This window comes from Antechinus flavipes, chromosome 4 (genome assembly GCF_016432865.1).
Source record: "Antechinus flavipes isolate AdamAnt ecotype Samford, QLD, Australia chromosome 4, AdamAnt_v2, whole genome shotgun sequence".
Classification (NCBI taxonomy): Eukaryota; Metazoa; Chordata; class Mammalia; order Dasyuromorphia; family Dasyuridae; genus Antechinus; species Antechinus flavipes.
Genome location: NC_067401.1, coordinates 399,488,278 through 399,510,135, shown reverse-complemented (window position 1 = coordinate 399,510,135; position 21,858 = coordinate 399,488,278). Strand labels below are relative to the sequence as shown.

General features: G+C 33.3%; 1 long non-coding RNA gene across 2 annotated transcripts in view; it reads right to left on the bottom strand.

Moving 5' to 3' along the window:
- Positions 1-1,025: 1,025 nt before the first annotated feature.
- Positions 1,026-21,858, bottom strand: part of LOC127562781 (uncharacterized) — a 121,527-nt gene continuing 100,694 nt past the window's right edge. For both annotated transcript variants that reach the window (XR_007953812.1, XR_007953813.1), the window contains 2 exons: positions 3,180-3,311; positions 1,026-1,210 (listed from right to left, as the gene is read on the bottom strand). This is a non-coding gene — a long non-coding RNA (uncharacterized LOC127562781). The remainder of the gene's footprint in view (positions 1,211-3,179; positions 3,312-21,858) is intronic.

The following is a 21,858-nucleotide window of genomic DNA, read 5'->3' as shown; positions in this document are numbered from 1 at the left end:
GCATAGGTAACATGTTAATACATTGGGATCCCACTCTCTCAGAAACAAATCTACTACATCTTCCCTCAAGCTTTTAGAATTTTGTGAATATTGAAGATATCTCTTCAGTTATTGGTTCCCACACCACTAGCTACTACCTCTCTCATTTTTAGAGAGGCAATTACTATTTTCCTAGTTCCATTTAACCATTTAACATAAATTGACTTTTACAAAGGAATTTTCATTTCAAGATCAAACATGCAACTATTTCTGTTATGTCTCCGGGGCACACTTTCTCTAATAATTTTACTCAATTATTATTTTACTCAATGACAGCTTAACATCTGATATTCTGCCCAGAATTGGTTGTAGAAGAATAGGCTGAAAATTTAGCTCAGTACCTATATAGCATTATTCCCACACAGTTCATGTCTAGAAGAAATACAACTTCCACCATAACTCATGGCTATAAGTTTTTCCCCCAAAAAAATCTATTGTTTACATCGAGATTTTTATCCTGGATTTAGTGACTCATAAATTTAAGGGGTCTATAAAATTGCATGGGGGGGAGCTCTTAAAATTTTTTATTACTGAATTTCACTTTAATTGGTGTCCATTATAACTTTATGCCTTTTATCCTTACATTTTTCTGCAAAGGCATTCATCATTTTCACTAGACTTCCAAAGAGTTCTATGACACAAAAAAAGATTAAGAAATCTTGGTTTAGCTGTTTAGTGTCAGAAAACATTCTCTAAAATTATTGTTATATCTGCCTAAACTTATTTTATAACACCCATAATAAATGACAGTTGCTGGGTATAGATTAAAGAAAAGGAATTAAAATCTCTTCTAAAGAGAACCATATTTATAAATATGCATGGGTCCATCACCTATTTGGAACAATGCCTAGTGGGGAGGTTCTGAGCAACAAACTTGATGATTGAAAAGGGAGGCAAGTTAAGGAGATCAAGGATTTGGCATATTTAAATAACAAGAATAAGCATTTTTGCAAGCACTTTTTAATTTAGAAAACTATGTTACTGCGTCAATTACACTCTATTTTTATTGCTCACTTCCTCCTCCCTTTCTCTTTAATCAAAAACGCATAAACAGTGATGGGGTGTCTGCTGGGTGTACAGCTGAAAATGTAGCACTTCAAAGAGTCTGAGAACCATAGAGAATGGAAGCCATTCCATGTCACCAAAGGAAAAATGTCAACTTCTCCACATCCTGCAAGAAAAATGGAAATCATTTAAATAGTTCTCTAACATGAGGGTCTGGGGGAAAAAATGATTGCTTAGTTAAGAGTGCAATAAAGAATAAAATTAAATGAATCACTTGAGAGAAAAAAAGATTCCCTTTATCCTCTATACATTAATAGTTATGGATATTAAATCCAAATACTTTCTCCTAAAATATACAAATAATTGAGAGAAAGGGCTTAGAACCTGATGATTGGGTCAACTCTTCATTACATTTTGGTACTATTATTGTTGCTATTGCTGCTGTTCAGGAGTTTTCAGTAATGTCCAATTCTTCATGATCCCATTTTGGAGTTCCCCTGTAGAAATACTGGAATGGTTTGCCATTTCCTTCAGCACCTCATTTTACAGACAGTGTTAAATGACTTATACAGAGTCACACAGCTTGTAAGTCTCTGAAGCCAGATTTGAACTTGGAAAAATGAGTCTTCTGGACTCCAGGCTCAGCACTCTATCCCCTGTACCACCTAGCTGCCTCTCTAGTGATATTAAATAACACCAAATTGGACCATGAAATATGAGCTAATAATTTTGATATTTTACAGTGTACAATGATGCTGAAAACATACTGTTAATGTGCTGTTTTGCATTTTCACCAATTGTTAAAATGAATGAATGAAGCATGAAGCCCATTCACTCCTAATGTAAAGACTTTTATTTATATAGTCACTACCTAGACATTCAATATCAAAGAGTTTCCAGTGTAGCCTTTCCTAAGTAATTTAGGGCACATTTTATTCATTTATTACCTAAGTTTGGAAAATAGATCCTTATGGAAGGACACAGGATGGGTAATGTTTTGGCAGTCCAATCATTGAATATAGACAATGAAGTTCACATACAACTAAACAGAAGGGAAAAACACATACAAATATTTTTTTTTGCATCAATAGTCTTTCAATGATGTTACTACATATGGCTTTGCAATATGAAACATAATGAATATAATAATTAAATGGGTGGTAAACCAAAAAGACATAGGGAAAGCAAAGGCAACTATAACTAAGCTGCCTCCTGTTGCCAATCATGATTTGTACATAAGAGAAATAAGAGATCCAAAGATGATTAAAAATATAATAATAATATGGGAAAATCTTGGCTCATTGTGAGGGTAGAAAACAGATAGATAAGCTAAATTCTTCACACATAGCCACAGGATATTTAAAAAATACAGAAATAGACCTGTGATGTATTAAATGGATTTCTTATGGATTTATAAGAATACATGGACAAGAATACATGAGGATAAGAAAAATTGGAGGTATGTGATCTGAAACACTGGAGAAATTGAAATAATTTATATCACATAAAACTAAAATATAATGTGGATTTCTGATTGTATTTACGTGATATGACTCTTCCAAAGGAAATAAAAAACAACAAATTTCATCTTTGTAACACAACTATAATATGAACAATGAATAACTACTTATATATTTAAAATAAAAATATAAAATCACCACATATAATTATCACATATAGCATATCACTAGGATATTTAGGCTCACAAAATCTTATTTGAATCAACCATCTTCTCACAACCACTCACAAGCTCCCATTTTCCTCTGGATTTCTCTTTCTCTAATGAAACAGAATTAGACATGTGATATAAGAAGGCAAAAGGACATTTACTAATTTTAGAAAGCAATGTAAATAACAAGAATCTAAAATAAACAGCAAAGATTTCATCGTCCATCTTTCATACTCTCCTCTCCCATGACTCCAATCTCAGGGGAATATGTGTCTCCTCATCTCCACTTCTCAAGTTGTGTCATCAATGTGGCATTTCAAGTTAGGAAAGATTAAGAGTTTAAGCACTAACTTGTCTAATTACCAGAGGAGCCTCAAGATCATACAGATCTTGTGTATCAGTACCTAAAAGGTTAGTACCACCATGATAGAATAGAAGCTAGAATTATAGACCTTGAATGACTGACCTTTTGTTTCTATGTCATTTCACTTCTTCTTCTTCTGTGTCTCTATCTTTTCTGTCTGTAAGCTTAGGATGTCCTGACTTTTGTCTTTTAGTATCTCATAAAAATATGTGTCCTCTTATTCACTTCTTAAATCTGTGGAGAAGGAATGAATTTATGTTCAAAGTTCTATGTTATAAAATTGTGAATTTTATAATATACAAAATTATATTATAAAATATAAAATTAAAATTATAAATTATAAAATAAAATATTAAAAATTATAAAATATATAAAATATACATTTTGCATTTATAAAGACAAAATTGATCATTTTGATTATATTAAGTTTAAAAGATTTTGTATGAACAAAACCAATATAGAAAAAGTTAGAAGGGAAGCAATATATTGGAGAAAAAAATTTTTATCCAAGAGTTCTGATAAAGGTCTCATTTCTATATAGAGAATTGACTTTAATTTATAAGAATACAAACTGTTTTCCAGTTGATAAATAGTTGAAGAATATGAACAGATAATTTTTAGATGAAGAAATTAAAATCATTACTAATCATATGAAAAAATACTCTAAATCACTATTGATCTGAGAAATGCAAATTAAGACAAATCTGAGATACCACTGTATATCTCTCAGATAGGCTAAGATGACTGTAAAAGATAACAATAAATGTTGGAGGGAATGTGAGAAAACTGGAACACAAATGCATTGATGATGGAGTTGTGAACTGATCCAACCATTCTAGAAAGCAATTTGGAACTATATCCAAAGGGATATAAAATTGTGCATACCCTTTGATTCAGCAGTGTTTCTACTGGGTCTGTATCCCCAAGGAATCATAAAACAAGAAAAAAGGATACAAATGTGAAAAATGTATGCAGCAGCCCTTTTTGCAGTGGCAAGAAATTGGAAACTGACTGGCTGCCCATCAGTTGGAGAATGGCTGAATAAGTTATGGTATATGAATGTTATGGAATATTATTGTTCTATAAGAAATGAGCAGCAGGATGATTTCTGAAAGTCCTGGAGAGACTTAACATGAATTGATGCTAAGTGAAATGAGCACAACCAGGATATCATTATACACAGGAACAGCAAAATTATACAGTGATAAATTCTGATGGACATGACTCTTTCCAACAATGAGGTTATTCAGGCCAGTTTCAATAGACTTGTGATGGAGAGAGCCATCTGCACCCAGAGAGAGGACTGTGGGGACTGATTGGGGATCACAACATAGTATTTTCACTTTTTTGGTTGCTATTTGCTTGAATTTTGTTTTCCTTCTCATATTTTTTTTTCCTTTTTGATCTGATTTTTCTTGCCTAGCACGATGATTGTGGAAATATTTATAGAAGAATTGCACATATTTAACATATATTAGATTACTTACCAAGATGTGGTTACAATAGGTAAACATTTTAACATTGTTTTCAAAACTTTGAGCTCCAGATTCTCTCCCTTCATGCCTCCGCCTCAGTTCCCAATGAGAATGCAAGCAATTCAATATAGATTATACATGTATATAACCATGCAACACATTTCCATAATGTTCATGTTTTCAAAGAAAACATAAACCAAAAAACCATCAAGGAAAATAAAGTAAAAAAGTGTATGCTTCAATCTATATTCAGAAGCCATTAGTTCTCTCTCTGAGTATGGATAGCATTTTTCATAAGTCCTTCAGAGTTCTCTTGGAACATTATATTACTGAGAATAATTATTTCATTTACAACTCACAATATTGTTGTTACTTTGAACATAGTACATTTAACTTTGCATCAGCTCATCAAAGTCTTTCAAACTCTTTCTGAGAGGATCTTGCTCATCATTTCTTATAGCACAATAGTATTCCATCATAATCACATACCACAATTTATTCATACATTCCTAGTTGATGAGCATTCCCTTAAATTTCTAATTCTTTGTCCCTAGAAAAGAAATCCTATAAATATTTTTGTTCCTTTTTTTTGTTTCTTTGGGGATATAGACCTAGTAGAAATATTGCTGGGTCAAAGAGTATGTCCAATTAGTTCACAACTCCACCAATAGTACGTTCATGTGTCACTTTTCCCACAACCTTCCAACATTTGTCATTTTTCTTTTCTGTTCTATTAGCCAATCTAATAGTTATGAAGTAGTAGTTCACAATTGTTTTAATATTTATTTCTCCAATAAGCACTAAATTAGAGCATTTTTATATGGTTATAGATAGTTTTGATTACTTCATCTGAAAATTGTTCACAGGTTTTGATTATTTATCAGTTGAGGAATGGTTCTTCTTTTTATAAATGTCTCAATTCTCTATATGTTTGAGAAATGAGGCTTTTATCAGAGAAATTTGTTTCAATTTCCCCACACACTGAAGTATCATTGTTAAGTGTATTTCCCTCATCCTACATTTAACTTTGCATCAGCTCATCAAAGTCTTTCAAATCTTTCTGAGAGGATCTTGTTCATCACTTTGTTCTCTTCTTTCTTTCTTTTTACCCTGTCCCTCCTCAAAATTCTTTCGCTTCTGACTACCCACTGCCTAATCTACTCTTCCTTCTTTCACCCTCCTTTCTCATATCACTGCCATTTCTCTACCATCTTGACTCTGCCTCTTCTATATTCCTTTCAATTTGTTGATGTTGTTCAGTCATTTCAGTAATGTCTGATTCTTCATGACCCCACTGGGGTTTTCTTGGCATAAACACTTAAGTGGTTTGCCATTTCCTTCTCCAGCTCATTTTACAAATGAAGAACTGAGGCAAGCATAATGAAATGACTTGCCCTTTTTTTCCCACAAAACTAGTAAGTGACTGAAGTCAAACTTGAACTCAGGAAGATGAATCTTCCCGATTCCAGATCCAGCATTCTATCCATTGCACAATCTAACTGTCCAAGGGATTGTTATTCCAATCATTACTTGTGTACGAAGCAGTATATTACAGTGACAAAAGTAGAAAATTTATAATCAGATGATTTGAGTTCCAATTCTTAAGTGACTTGCCCAGGTCACATTGTTAATAAGTATCTGGAACCAGTTTCAAATGCAAAAAAAAAAAATGAGTTTTTCTTACTTCAGGCCTGGCACTTAATTTACAATGCCACCTAACTGCCCTGATGATTAGGACTAGGTAACATAAATTACACTGAAGATCAAAGAAACCTAAAAAAAAAAAACCTGAAACACTGAAAGGAGTAGATAAAGCCATCAGCCACTGTTGTCAACTTTACTAAAATTATAAAGTTCCATGTTCCATTACCATCATAAAGTGAATAAGTGGAGAAAAAAAATAACATTTTGGTGACTAGTTCTAAGGGATTGTTACAATATGCTAAAGGAAATCTCTAGCAATCCTGTGGACCATATTAATAGGGAAGTAGCATAGTGCCTTGGAAAAGTTATTGGCCTGCAAGTCAGGGCACCTAAGTTCATATTCTATCTATGCCAGTTCTTTTCTATCTTTTATAATACATTTCACCTCCCTGGGTCTCAGTTGCCTCATTGTAAAAGAAGTTTTAACTAGACTGATTCTGACTCCAGAAATAGATTTTTCTTTCATGATCTCTAAGGTCCCTTGTAGCCTCCTATGGTCCTAGAATTAGATGATATTAGTATCCAAATATATCTTTCAAGCAATTGCCTTTTGGGGAGGTTATTCCATGACATGTAAGTGAATTTGGATTTAAAGTAAGAAGGAATGTGAAAAGTCACCTTCCTTACTTTCCCCTCCAGAACTGTCTGGGTCCAGAGGGAAGATATAGATCAAGATGACTGAAAATGGTCCCGAATAAAATAAGAGACCTTGGCCTTTTTAAGCTAAAGTCTTTAACAGATCTCAGTTTAACTGAGGCGGCACAAATATATATGTATGTATGTGTTTATGTGTATACTGAAAATTATAAAATATCACTTAATTATATATAATATATAAATGCAAATAGAAAAATGCTTGAAATAATTCCTTTGGGATATATACATACATACACACATATATATCTATATCTATCTATCTATATATATATATATATAATATATGTACATATATTATATATATTGCCCTATATATTGTGTGTGTATATGTATATATATGTATGTGTGTGTATATATATATATATATACATGTATGTACATGTGTGTGTAAATTTAGAGATATGTGAAAATAAGTAAAGGAGAAAACAGGAAAATGACCACCAGAACTTGCATATCCCCAATTAATTAGTTACCACATTGGCAAAAGTTATCTCTCTGAACTTGTAATGTTCTTTGAGATAGTACTCTTTAGAAATTAGAAGGAAAACACACAATGAGAATTTTATGTAAGAAGCTTATTTCAGATGTGATGTAGAACAGGAAAATATCAAAAACAAACAAACAAAAAAGGAAGAACTAGAAAAGAAAGAGTCATAGAAAAGTTTTTAACTGAGAAATCCAAATGAAGAAGATGGCTACCCAACACTGACAGAAATACAGAATTTTACAGTCATAAGGAACATTAAAAATTATCTTATCTGGCCTCCTCATTTTATAGATGAAGCCAAGAAAGAGGAAATCACTATTCCAAAGACACATGACTCCCAATTCCAATAAACTTGTGGTAGAGACAGCTATCTGCATTCAGAAAGAGGACTATGGGAACTGAATGTGGGTCATAACATAGTATTTTCACTATTTTGTTGTTATTTGCTTTTTTACTTTATCTTTTTTTTCCCTTTTTAATCTGATTATTTTTGTGCACTATGACAACTACGGAAATATGGTTAGAAGAAATCCACATGTTTAATCTGTATATTGGATTAGTTGTTGTCTAGAAGAAGGAAATGGAGGGAAGGCAGGGAGGAAAATTTGGAACACAAGGTTTTGCAAGAGTGAATGTTGAAAACTATTTTTGTATGTATTTTGAACATAAAAAGCTCTGGGGGAGGGGGTGGAGAGAGGAAGGGGGAAAATCGAAACAGAAGTGAATGCAAGGGATAATGCTGTAAAAAATTACTCTGACATGGGTTCTATCAATAAAAAGTTATTTAAAAAAAAGAACATAAAAAGCTATTATTGATAAAAAGACACATACATGGCTCCTTAGTAACACACGGAAAACAATTCAGACCTGATGACTTTAGGCCAGTGCACTGGGCATCCCAATACAATGGATCATTTATAAATCTCAATTACCAATCCTATGTAATAAAGCACTGGTACTATCTGGTGTTAGAGTATGTCAAGCACAGGACTGTATAGCAGGCCTTCACCAAAGAAGGTTCTGTGCTCTAAGACCAAAGCAGATTTGAATTAGCTCTAAAGAAAAACAAGATGCACAAAATTAGAGAAGCTACCTCAAAAGTTCTTGTGTGGCAGAGCATTCCAAGCTCACATTGATCTGATCAGCCACAATTGGACACACTCTAACTCTACTCTAACATAGAGATATCATTTTGGAACTCTTTGAGAATGAAGAGTTCCACCAACCAATGTCAGACCATAATAAATGATCTTATAATGGTTTCTTTTTGTGAGTTCTTGTGTTTGCTTTTTATATTTGTATTTATATTTTATATTAAATATTAAAACATGTTATATTTAATTTTTATATTCTATTTTCATCACAACTTTCAGCTGTCCCTTCTTGCTACAATTAATGGGGTTCTAATCTCCTCATAATTAACTGGTTTGATTGCTTGGTTGGTTATTAACAAGATACCATTGTGGTATAATAGAAAGTATGCTAGGTTTGGATGAGAAAACATGTGCTACCTTTGCTCTTGTTCAGTCAATTTTCAATCATATCCAACTCTTCATAATCTTATTTGGGGTTTTCTTGGCAGAGATAGCCACTGTAGTAGTTTGATATTTCTTTCTGCAACTCATTTTACAAATGAGAAAACTAAGATAAATAGGATTGAATGACTTCCCCAGAGTCAGAGTTAGTAAGCATCTGAGGTCAAATCATGGCATTACTTAACTGCCCTGCTACCTTTCCTATATATATTATTTATTAGACTTTGGTCAAATTGAATCATTATCAATGAAACTTCTAGGGTTTACCGATTGAATGGGCTTACAAATACTTAGTAGATGCTTTATTATTCATTATTTTATTTTTTACATAGTCTGATTACCTACAGATTCTATGTTAAATCTGATTCAATACTGCATATAGTATCCAAATCATAAACCTATTGTATGACTTTATTTGCAAAAAAAACAATGCCATTACAAAAGGTCATGTATCTAGAACTCTAAAATTCAGCAGAATTTAGAAGAAAGTTCAAAGCAAAGTTTTAATTATACATATCCACAATTTTAAGCACTAAGGGATTGGAGGAATTTTTTCTTTAATGCTATTGTCTCAAGCCTCCATTCCAGTGTGCTATCCCCTGAATGTTTGCTTCCAGGGATTATTTCTCAGCTAACAAGTTAATATCAATTAGCTTTTATAAAAGGATATTTATTGTGAGGATAAACCAAGAACAGAAATATAATTATTTCCACCCACCTAAAAGCACATTCTCCTATATTACCTCAGTTCCTAGGATGAGGGGATCTGGGCTTAATGCAGTTTTTACATGGCATTAGTCCCATCAAGCTCACACCCAAACGCAACATAGCTATTAAATGAGTCTACATCTCAGCTACATTTCTCAGAATTTCACTGCCAAATCTGTTTAAAATAACGTTTAGTAAAAATCAACCAGATTCATATTTTTCAAATCATAAGAGCCACATTTGAATATAACTAAATAAAATAAAAAGAAGTTTGATTAATATCAATGAATACCTCTATTAAATAATGCTTCTCCTTTTTCTATCTATCCTTCATATAACTGTCAAAATAATGTTCCTGAAACACAAATCTAATCATGTCACCTTCCTGCCCAAGAAATTTGCTGGCTCCTTATTTCCTTTAGAATGAAATAGAAACTCCTCAGATTGGCATTTAAAGTTGATCACAGTGTTTTCAATTTTATCTCACAATATTCTAATTTTCATGTTGTGTGTTCTAGACAAATCAGAAAGCTTAATTAAGCATCAATTTACTCTGTCTTTGTATAGGTTGTCTTTCATCCCTGGGATGTAGACTTTTCTCACTTCTACATCTTAAAAATTCTTCAGTTATCACTTCTCATGTATTTTATTCTCCCTAATCAATTAATGTTCTCTTACTTCTGAAATTATGACATGTATATTTATTTCTTTATATGATATAACTAAGTAAAATAAAAGCTTTTTGAGCTCAGAGGCTGGCATGTTTATTTGTTTGTTTGCTTTTTATCTTTATATCTATCCCAAATCCCCCCTAAGTACTTTGGATACAGTAGGGGCTTAGCAAATGCTTGTTAGAATGAAACAAATACAAGCTAATAGAAAGCTTTCTTGTCAGATACTCTCCCCTTCTAGCTTTGAAACTCTTGTTTCTATGGTCTTATATCATTTTGCCATTTTTTTCAGTAAACAAAACAAGAAGAAAATTCTATTAAAGCTCTTGGTGAATCACTTTCATACATTGTCTTTTCTCCAGCACTATCTATAACTGCATGAAAAGCTATTATAGAGAGAAAATGTATCTTTAGGGATACAGTCAAAATCCTGTGTCATGAAGATATAATCACTCTGGAGTATAAGTTAAGTCAGACATTCCACACAAATCTTCAAGATAAAAGCTTGTTTGGAGATCTCAGCTAATTTTTACTGACATTTTAGGCTAGTGGCCAGGACATGTAGCATCTAGTAGTTACCTTACCACAGTCAATCACTGAGTCAGTCAGTTATTTATTAAGCTACTATGTACCAGGCACTCTGTTAAACTCTGGAGGGAAAAAAAAAGCTATATAAGCCAAGGCAAGTTATTTTATTTTCTAGTAGTTGTTCTAAAGATGTAATATACATGTAAAATCAATATCAAAAGAGTTTAAAAAGTATACAGAACTAAACTAATCTATTTATTTAGTGCTATACCAATCAGACTTCCAAGAAAATATTTTAATGATCTAGAAAAAATAACAACAAAATTCATATGGAACAATAAAAAGTCGAGAATCTCAAGGGAATTAATGAAAAAAAAATCAAATGAAGGTGGCCTAGCTGTACCTGATCTAAAATTATATTATAAAGCAGCAGTCACCAAAACCATTTGGTATTGGCTAAGAAATAGATTAGTGGATCAGTGGAAAAGGTTAGGTTCACAAGACAGAATAGTCAACTATAGCAATCTAGTGTTTGACAAACCCAAAGCCCCTAACTTCTGGGAAAAGAATTCATTATTTGATAAAAACTGCTGGGATAATTGGAAATTAGTATGGCAGAAATTAGGCATGGACCCACACTTAACACCATATACCAAGATAAGATCAAAATGGGTCCATGACCTAGGCATAAAGAACGAGATTATAAATAAATTAGAGGAACATAGAATAGTTTATCTCTCAGACTTGTGGAGGGGAAAGAAATTTGTGACCAAAGACGAACTAGAGACCATTACTGATCACAAAATAGAAAATTTTGATTACATCAAATTAAAAAGCCTTTGTACAAACAAAACTAATGCAAACGTAGGAGAAATAGCAAGTGGTCCTTTCTGGCTGGAGAATGGGGCATATGAAAGGCAAGAGACAGAACTGGAAATATTGGTTGGAGCCAAATCATGAAGGGTCTAGGAATATTTTTCAAATTATATTCAATAGGCAGTAGAGAGTCATTGAAGTTTTTGAGCACAGAAGATGGATGATGAGACTTATGCATGAGGAAATTTGATCTGGAAACCAGGGTTAGATGGAATATTGGAAATTAAGGAATTTAATTTTGGAAATTTTTGGAATTTTGGAAAATAAGGAAAATTTATGATGTCATTTTAAACAAAAGATGCAATGATATGTTTATTCTATATCCTCTTCTGAATAAAATTGTAATTTATAAAACACCCATTTGCCTCTGTCACTTAAAAAAATCTAGTTCTATTTAATAAAAGTGTTGTTAGTTTTTTTTATTCTTGTGAAAAAAAAAAAACTAATGCAAACAAGATTAGAAGGGAAGCAACAAACTGGGAAAACATCTTCACAGTTAAAGATTCTGATAAAGGCCTCATTTCCAAAATATATAGAGAACTGACTCAAATTTATAAGAAATCAAGCCATTCTCCAATTGATAAATGGTCAAAGGATATGAACAGACAATTTTCAGAGGATGAAATTGAAACTATTACCACTCATATGAAAGAGTGTTCCAAATCATTATTGATCAGAGAAATGCAAATTAAGACAACTCTGAGATACCACTACACACCTGTCAGATTGGCTAAGATGACAGGAAAAAATAATGATGAATGTTGGAGGGGATGCGGGAAAACTGGGACACTAATGCATTGTTGGTGGAGTTGTGAACGAATCCAACCATTCTGGAGAGCAATCTGGAATTATGCCCAAAAAATTATCAAATTGTGCATACCCTTTGATCCAGCAGTGTTTCTATTGGGCTTATATCCCAAAGAAATACTAAAGAAGGGAAAGGGACCTGTATGTGCCAAAATATTTGTAGCAGCCCTGTTTGTAGTGGCTAGAAACTGGAAAATGAATGGATGCCCATCAATTGGAGAATGGCTGGGTAAATTGTGGTATATGAATGTTATGGAATATTATTGTTCTGTAAGAAATGACCAGCAGGATGAATACAGAGAGGACTGGCGAGACTTACATGAACTGATGCTAAGTGAAATGAGCAGAACCAGGAGATCATCATACACTTCGACAACGATATTGTATGAGGACATATTTTGATGGAAGTGGATTTCTTTGACAAAGAGACCTGAGTTTCAATGGATAAATGACGGACAAAAGCAGCTACACCCAAAGAAAGAACACTGGGAAACGAATGTGAACTATCTGCATTTTTGTTTTTCTTCCTGGGTTATTTATACCTTCTGAATCCAATTCTCCCTATGCAACAAGAGAACTGTTCGGTTCTGCAAACATATATTATATCTAGGATATACTGCAACATATCCAACATATAAAGGACTGCTTGCCATCTAGGGGAGGGGGTGGAGGGAGGGAGGGGAAAAAATTGGAACAGAAACGACTGCAAAGGATAATGTTGTAAAAAAAAAATTACCCTGGCATGAATTCTGTCAATATAAAGTAATTATTAAATAAAATTTTTTTTAAAAAGTATACAGAAATATTAGTATTAGACTCAATATTATTGAGTCAAAAAAGTATTAGACTAAAAATCAAAAGGTCTGGCCTAGAGCATGAAGTCTATTACTTATTGTGTGACTTTGGACAAGTTATATGTCCTCTCTGACCCAGTTCTCATATCTACAAAAGAGAGAGATGAATAAGATGACCATTAAAGTCTCTTTATTTTATCTCATGCTTCTATGAATCTTCCTAAACCTTGGGTTTTTTCATCTGTTAAATAACAATAAAAATAATTGTAGTACATATCCTGCAAAGCTATTGTGAAGAAAACCCTATACAAATATGAAGTACTATAATTCTAAAATGCTATATGCTAGGAACTCATATTATAAAACCAGTTAAAATGCTTCTTAATTGAGGAAGAATAGTTCCTGAGTAAGCAAGAGTTAACAGGACTGTTTCCCATGAGTAAAATGCATAAACTATCATTCCTGACCTTTGTTATAATTATTTTAACCTTTCACAAGCCTTTCCCCTCCTACTATTCCTGTGCTTTCAGTTTTGTTTTGAATGGCTAAAGTCTCTAGATAAAAGAAACACTAGCCAAATGAGGGGTCTCTGTATTTAGGTACTGGTTCTCTTTTCTCTAAGGGTTCTCTTGAAATTAATTTATCATGTATATATTTTGTGTATGCTTTATATGTAAATAATTTTAGCCTAAATAGCAAGGAGTTTCTTGACAGCAAACACTGAACCATTTTTATTTTAGTATCCTCAGTGCTAAGTACATAATGGTTGTTTAACAAAATGCTTATAGACTAATTGCTTCATCAATTGAGAAAGATGGGCTATTCCATCTCTTTCCGGAGAAAAACTATCTGGATTCAGGGACGAATCACCTATTAGCAGATTCTCATAGTAGCCATATTCCAGCTCAAATGAGTTAATATATAATAAAATATAATGATAAATAATATAGCTTAATGAAGACATTTGTAAACCTTACTATGAATAGTATTCCTTTCCAGTGGTTCTCAAAGTATGATCTAGAGAATCCTGGGGAATCTCTGAAACCCTTTTAGAGGGTCTACAAATTCAAAAATAGTTTTTTATTTCCAATATGGTAAATGTCTATAAATATAATCCAGATAAACAAAACCACTTTGGAGAGATCCTCAATAATTTTTAATAGGATAAAGATACTGAAAACAAAAGTTTGAGAACCACTGCTTTAAACTTTAGTAATTTAAGACTATGACTTTTGGGAATTCCATATATATATATATATTTATAATTATTTTAATGTTATTATTTTAACTTTAGGACTATAAGGAAAATCTCTTTATGGTCATATCAGGTATTTAGTTAGTTCAAATGTCTTTCAAAAAGATTGTATATTTTCTTGATCACAAAAAATCTACATACAAAAATGGATTATTTTTGTCCTTTTCATGATTTTGCATTACTATCTCATTGCCTAATTCTGTATCATTATTTATTTTTATTGATTTTGGTTTTGCATGTGTTTTAATTTCCAGTGTTTTATGAGCATTTGTGATATTGCCTAGTAATCTAAACATCTCATTTACATAGGAAGAAAGGAGATGGGTGGGCAATAGATTAATCACTCATTTGTTGTTTCTGCTCTTGTTAGGTTCCCATTTCACTAAATGATGGCATTTTCCTCAAATATGTGTTTTTTTATGTAATAAACACATATCGGTGTGTAGATATTCTTACTGCACATGAGATGGCCAGATCAGCAATATTTGTGCATATATGTGTGTATACATTATTATATGTGTCTTATATGTGTATATATGTGTATACCCATACATATTATGGGATATGTGTATGCACATACCACATATACCACACACATACATAGCATACCTATACCTATAAAATACTTAAGACATTTCTTTTGAGAGAAATAATGTTATGAACAATGACCATAATATTTGCCTGAAAAATAAATAGAAGAGAAGAAACATGATTAAACTAAATAAAGTAATAGCTTTCGTGACAGAATATATACTCCAGTGACAAACTTTTTTCTCATGGGAATTGTTATATATCCATAGGTACCATATAAAAGTACTTGATGAAGTCAGAAAAGGTATGTTAAAGTGCAAAAATATCATATAACCTTTCATCCATCTTCTCATTCTTATGAAAGACAGTGTGGCTTTGTGAACATAGTGCTGGACTTAGGTTTAGAGAAGATGGGTTCAAATCCTCCTCCTATTGTTAATCACGTGGTTTTCAACCAACTGCCTCATCTTTAAAAGAATTGCCTGGATGACTCTAAGGTCCTTTCAAACTCTCTGTGGTCCTATTCTATGAAAAACTTTTGTTTCTCCCTCCTACAATCTATCCTACATGGATTAATTTTTCAAATGCACCATTTAATCATGTAATTGAATTACCCTATTACTCTGCTATATTCCAATTTGTCATCCAAACAAGAGAATGTCAAAAGAAAATCTAAGAAAACCCAAACTTGTCTATTCATTTGTTTTCTTTAGATGAGAAGAGAGAGATGGGTCCTCTAATAAGAACCAGACAGGGTCTACAATTCTACCAAGAATCAAAGTTCAGATCACCAGACTATAGTTTTAAGATTTCACTTTCTTCCCTCTTTTTAAGAAATCAATCTTGAGAACTTCTCCCATGTACACAGAATTATTAGAAATCATTAACATTTCCTTCAGTTTGGTGAGATGATGTTTATCAAAGGCTATGATAAGAACTCATTAAAAGCAATTAAATATCTTCTTACTATGATCCTCCATTAGCAATTTATTTTGTCTTTCCCAATTCAAAGATAATTCTCCTTGGTATTAAGTAGAGGAAAAATAAAAACTAAGTAGTTAGTATTTTTTCCTATTTAATCTTCTTATTTTCCCTAACCATTTTATCTTCCTTCAAATTCTTAGAAAACCTCAACTCATCCTGACCTTTAACAGTTTAATGATAATACCTACCTTGTTTATGTATTTATACATTGCATTATCTTGCTTTCATTATATATATTTTAATCTGGCATGTTTGATGAGTTCCCTATATTCACATTTGGATTTTTGGGCAGCTCTATGTTTTCTATCTTATCAGAATTTTTTCTCTTTATGTTTTCTGAATTTCATTCTTGAATATTTCTCATCATTTTCTGCTAACCTCAATAGAATTTTAGACCATATTTTCCTATCTGTTTTCTCTAAAAAAATGTTCTACAGAAAGTTAATTAGTGTTTCCAAAGTCAGAAGTGGGAGCAGAACTAGAGATATAGCTAATTGATGCTTAATAAATGCTTAATAAGTATCAGGCATTTAATATATACATATTGTATTTTCCCCTGTAGAATATAAACTCCTTCACAGAAATAAGGGATTATTTAATTTTAATCTTTGTATTTCCAGTGCCTAGCCTACTGCTTGGCTCAGTGAATGATATTATCAAGAAAAATAGTATAAAAGAAAATATATTTACGTAAAAAGGGATCAAAGGATTATAGATTTTGATCTGAAAAGTGCATTAGACATCAACTAAGGGGTCAATTCTCTAATTTTAAGATTAAAAAAACCTGAGACTCATAGAAGATAATTGACTTGTCAAGATCACACCAGTATATAGGATTTGAATTCAGCTCCTCTGACTCCAAATCTAGAATCCAATACTAATATTAAGTGGGCAAGGAAATTGAGTTATTCTTATAACAGGATTCTATAGTAGCCAAGAAATCTAAACATCTTGATGATAGGAGGAACATCACCTACAATGATGTTCAAGCGTCTGGCTGAAGGGTTACATTTTCCCATAAGATTAGGGATGAAGTGAAATAGAAAGGGGTAATTTTATCTGTACTGCCATGAAGATACAATATTTAAAATTGGAAAATTAACTATTGACTCCTCTGGAAGAAATCAGGAAAATGAGACTATCTGCCAAATTTCTTTTTAGGAACAAGGAGACTCTTGAATTTATAGGAAGTTTTGCCCATGAAAAGAAATCATCAAGTTGACAAAGGTATCTACCTCCACTGGAATAACAATGCATTTCTGGGAAGAGAAAAATTCTCTGTTAAAGTCAAGTATTGCTTCTGTCCAAAGATAATAGACAGTTGGTGGTCATTATAATAAGGCTTCCCTACAAGATCCTTGACTCTGTTTTTAAAACATTTAGGCAAATGGACAGATATATCTGTGAACCAAAAGGCCCCAAACAAGTATTCCCCTCATTTAGTTGGATGTTTTTGTTTTTATATAAATGTTATCTGGAAAAGTTGGGTGGTTTCACTTATTTCTCAATTTTAAGATTTATTACAATCTTCAGTCAACCCAGCTGGAAAATATCTTCTTAACAAGAATACTTTTTATTTTTATCATGGACAAATCCTTATTTGTTTTCACAGTCCAGTGCAGTAATTTGAAATTTAGAGGCTTTCACAAAAAGGATAGAGTGACTGACCAGTGATGTAAAAGAAATAAGCCTTTATAATGGATCCATATTAATTTACACAAGGAAGGCATAAAACCTAATTTAAAATACCTAGATACATGAAAGCAGGGAAAAGGGAAGAAGAATTTAGGACAAAGCATATATCAGGATTCAGTCACTGGGCAATAATTGCTGGGCCATAGGTCATCGGAAGAGGTGAAAGAAATTTGATAATTCTGGGAGAGACTACCATGAGAAATATGAACATTCTCATCACTCTTCTTAGCTCAATATGAGGATACGTCTATTTTACCTTCAAAAAACATGGGAGAATAGTGAAAGGAGCTGTTTCCATCAGGTTTATCTGAATTTTCTTTCAATCATGACTTTATAGGCAAAACCAAGAATTTGCCAAGAGGCTCCTGTTATGACATAGGACATAAAAATTTACAATCTGGAAGATAACATCTATTTTTTTTCCTCTCCTCCCTGGACTTAGCCTGGAAGAGCACCTAAAACCACATTTGTTTTCTCTTAAAATAGAAATGAAAAATATCTCTCCTCTCCAAAGTTGTCTTTACCAACTTCACTCCTCTTTTAGTCAATGTCTGCATTCTCTCTCTGGAATCACATTCTGTACATAAAGCACAGGGCTATCTCTTCCCAACTCAGCTTGCTGAAATTTCATTCCTTAGGGAAATAGGTCACAGAATTATTAGCACACCTTTTTTCTGTCATGGAAAAAGAGGTCTCAGTTCATGACAGTATAAGAAAGCAAGTCTGAATAAAATCAAAAGGAAGGAAGGAAGGAAGGAAGGAAGGAAGGAAGGAAGGAAGGAAGGAAGGAAGGAAGGAAGGAAGGAAGGAAGGAAGGAAAAGGAAGGAAGGAAGGAAGAGGAAGGAAGGAAGGAAAAGGAAGGAAGGAAGGAAGGAAAAGAAGGAAGGAAGGAAGGAAGGAAGGAAGGAAGGAAGGAAGGAAGGAAGGAAGGAAGGAAGGAAGGAAGGAAGGAGAAGAAAGGAAGGAAGGAAGGAAGGAAGGAAAAGAAAGGAAGGAAGGAAAAGGAAGGAAGAAAGGAAGGAAAAGAAAGGAAGGAAGGAAAAGGAAGGAAGGAAGGGAAGGAAGGAAGGAAGGGAAGGAAGGAAAGGAAGTTGCTGTTTACCCTTCTTTTTTGGAAAAAGACTATGACGTCAGGGAGGTGATGCCATGACATGTAAGTGAATTAGATTTAAGTGAGGAGGTTCTTTGCAACCAGCCTCCCTTTCTCCTCTGGGGCCATCTAGGTCCAGTGGCTGAACCTTTGCAGTGTATTTTTGAGGATTATGAGCTAGGATCATGAATTAAATCTAAATCTCTCTGGCTTTCATGGACTGATCAACAATGGGTCCCAGAGCAAGCCCCACTTGGTCATTGTTTGGGCCCTGATTGACCCAGAGTGAATGCAAATAGCAGTTGTTTCTGTTTTGACCAGAAATCCTGGGGTCTTCCTTTTCCAGATTCATATTTTTTGACTAGATAAAAGAGACCATTCTAAGACTATTTTTTTTTACCTCTGTGACATCATGGTCCTCTTTGAGAATGAAGGACAAACTACAAGATCTTTATTGAGCAAATTTTGTATCCAAAACTCTCTGCTAGCTTCTGAGGAAAAACTTAAGGAAAAAGAGCTTGTTTCGCATTAGAAGAACTTAAAAATCTAGATGGGAAAACATTAACAGATGAGGGAAATCTAGAAAAATATCCTAAAGAAGATAAGATTTGAGCTAAATATTGAAGGAAGCCAAAAAAACCTAAAAAAGTGGAGGTGAAAGAAAGAGAATTCCAGATATGAAGGAAGAAGCATGAAATAGAGTACCTCCCTTTTCATATTGTGTGTGGGTGCTAGACTTTCTTTCCCAAATTAACTAATCCAAGACATCTTCAGGTATAAAGAGAAAGCATTTATTTAGTTCCTGCAGAGAGAGGCCCAGATACACATCTGCGAGCCATCTCAGCTCCCTCCATGTGCTTGTGGAACCAGACCAGCTTCCAGCTTGTCAGGGATTTAAAAAGCAAAAGACCCAAGTCTTTTCATTGTATAGACTAAAAGTGATAACCATTCTTGACCTACAGTCACCAGCGTTGTCTGCTTCCCATAGATCCCTCACTTCCTAAGGGTCTGATCTTCGAGACCATGTTACTCCCTGCAACCCAAGGTCCAAGGCCTGATCATCTTACTCTTGGAATAGAGATCATGTGACAATCTTAAACTGAGAAAAAACTTCTTCCAATCAGTCCCAGTCAATATCACCTCCATCTACCTTGCATATATCTTATATTTAGTTATAATATACACTCCTTGAGGAGAGGAACTGATTTTTGTTCTTGTTTTTTGCCTTTCTTTGTATTTTCTGTTGTTGTAAGTTGACTTACTTACTAACCAACTGACTACTATGGTTGTCATCTTTATGACCTGTCACCTAATGCTTCATTCAGCACCAATTTATCTATATCTCTGACAAAATAAAAAGATGATATTCTATCCTCTAAGTGATGTGTAGAGGGGTTCCATTCTAGTTTTATTTTTCCCCATTTTTTTTCTATTTTGGTCATTTGAAATAAATTTATTTCATCTGCTGACTAAAATAAGAAACTGAACCAACTCATCTATCTTTCATCAACCTCCAGAGAAACCACAGAAAACTGAGTTTCTCCTTCTTTCCATTGTCATAGCATGACTCTTTCCTTCCATATTTCCTGTCTTCTAATAGTGAGATAGATGTCTTTTGCTATCATATTTGATTTCTTTTTCTCTCATCTTGCCATTTTTTCATCCAAGTCACAGCTTTTGGCAGCAGAAATGCTTCCATTTACTATTGATTTGTTCTTCCTCCATCAGTCACCCTTTCATTCATAATTATTATTGCATTCCCCCATTCCTGGAACGTACTCCATTCTCATCACTGATTCAATTCATGAGATTCCAATAGCCCTTGGCAATCCCAGTAAGAAGAACTACTTCCTTCTGGCTATTTAGCTCTTCAGACATGAAGTTCAATGAAATGGGGCAAGGACAACCAAGACTTAAATCACCTTGATCCAGATTCCCCCACAAGGCAAGGTCTCAGGAAAGAACATAAGGTCTGATCCAGATCAACCTAATAGACACTATCTTGCTGGGAATGCTACTGACATTACTAAGGTCATTCAGGGAGAGACAGATAACATTAATAATTTCTGTCCTTATATTAACAATTTTCTGTAATTATGTTTTGGATGTTGGAAGAGGGGAAGATTGAACCTTGTTATCATATTCTCTAAGAGAGTGAGAAATAATAGAAGAAAATAGAAACAAGATGATTAGTGCAGTTGGCAGTACTTCAATATCAATGGCAACCTAATCTAGTTTAATCTAGATTTCTAGATTAGGATAGATTTGACCTAGTTTAACCTAAAAGCTATCATTTGTAAAATGCTACAAAGTTTGAACCTGGTTTCCTTATATTAATTTATTTGTTATTCACATCATTCATATGAGGTTAGTGTCCTTATTATCCCCATTTTATAGATTAGGAAACAGACTAAGAGAAATTATATTATTTGAGAGGCAGCTAGGTGGCACAATGGATAGAGCACTAACCCTGAAGTGAGGAGGACCTGAGTTCCAATCTGTCCTCAGATACTTAATACTTCCTAGCTGTGTGACCCTGGGCAAGTCACTTAACCCAGTTGTCTCAGCATAATAAATAAATAAATTTGTCTAATGTATTTACTCCTTCAAAAATATACCAATTTTCATTTTTTTCATTGTTGTTATGATCCTGGCATATCCCTATCACTGTCTCTGCATACAATTTGACCTTTCCTCCATAGAATATTTAAAAGGACAAAGGATTTGAAGTCCAAGATGTGGTAGCGTTGTGATCTTGGCCTCCTTGAAGCTCATTTTGTACTGTTATAAAAGGCAAATAAGGAAATTTGCTTTATCTACATTTTATTGATTTCAAGTTATGTGATATGGATAAATAGTTTTCCAAACCATGAAGATCCCTGGAAATAAAAGTTCCTTAGTATTAAGAATCCCTGGCTTACTGTCTCCTCTTTGAATTTCAAAACACAAAATCCATGCTGGGAATATACTTTTGTGAAGCAGG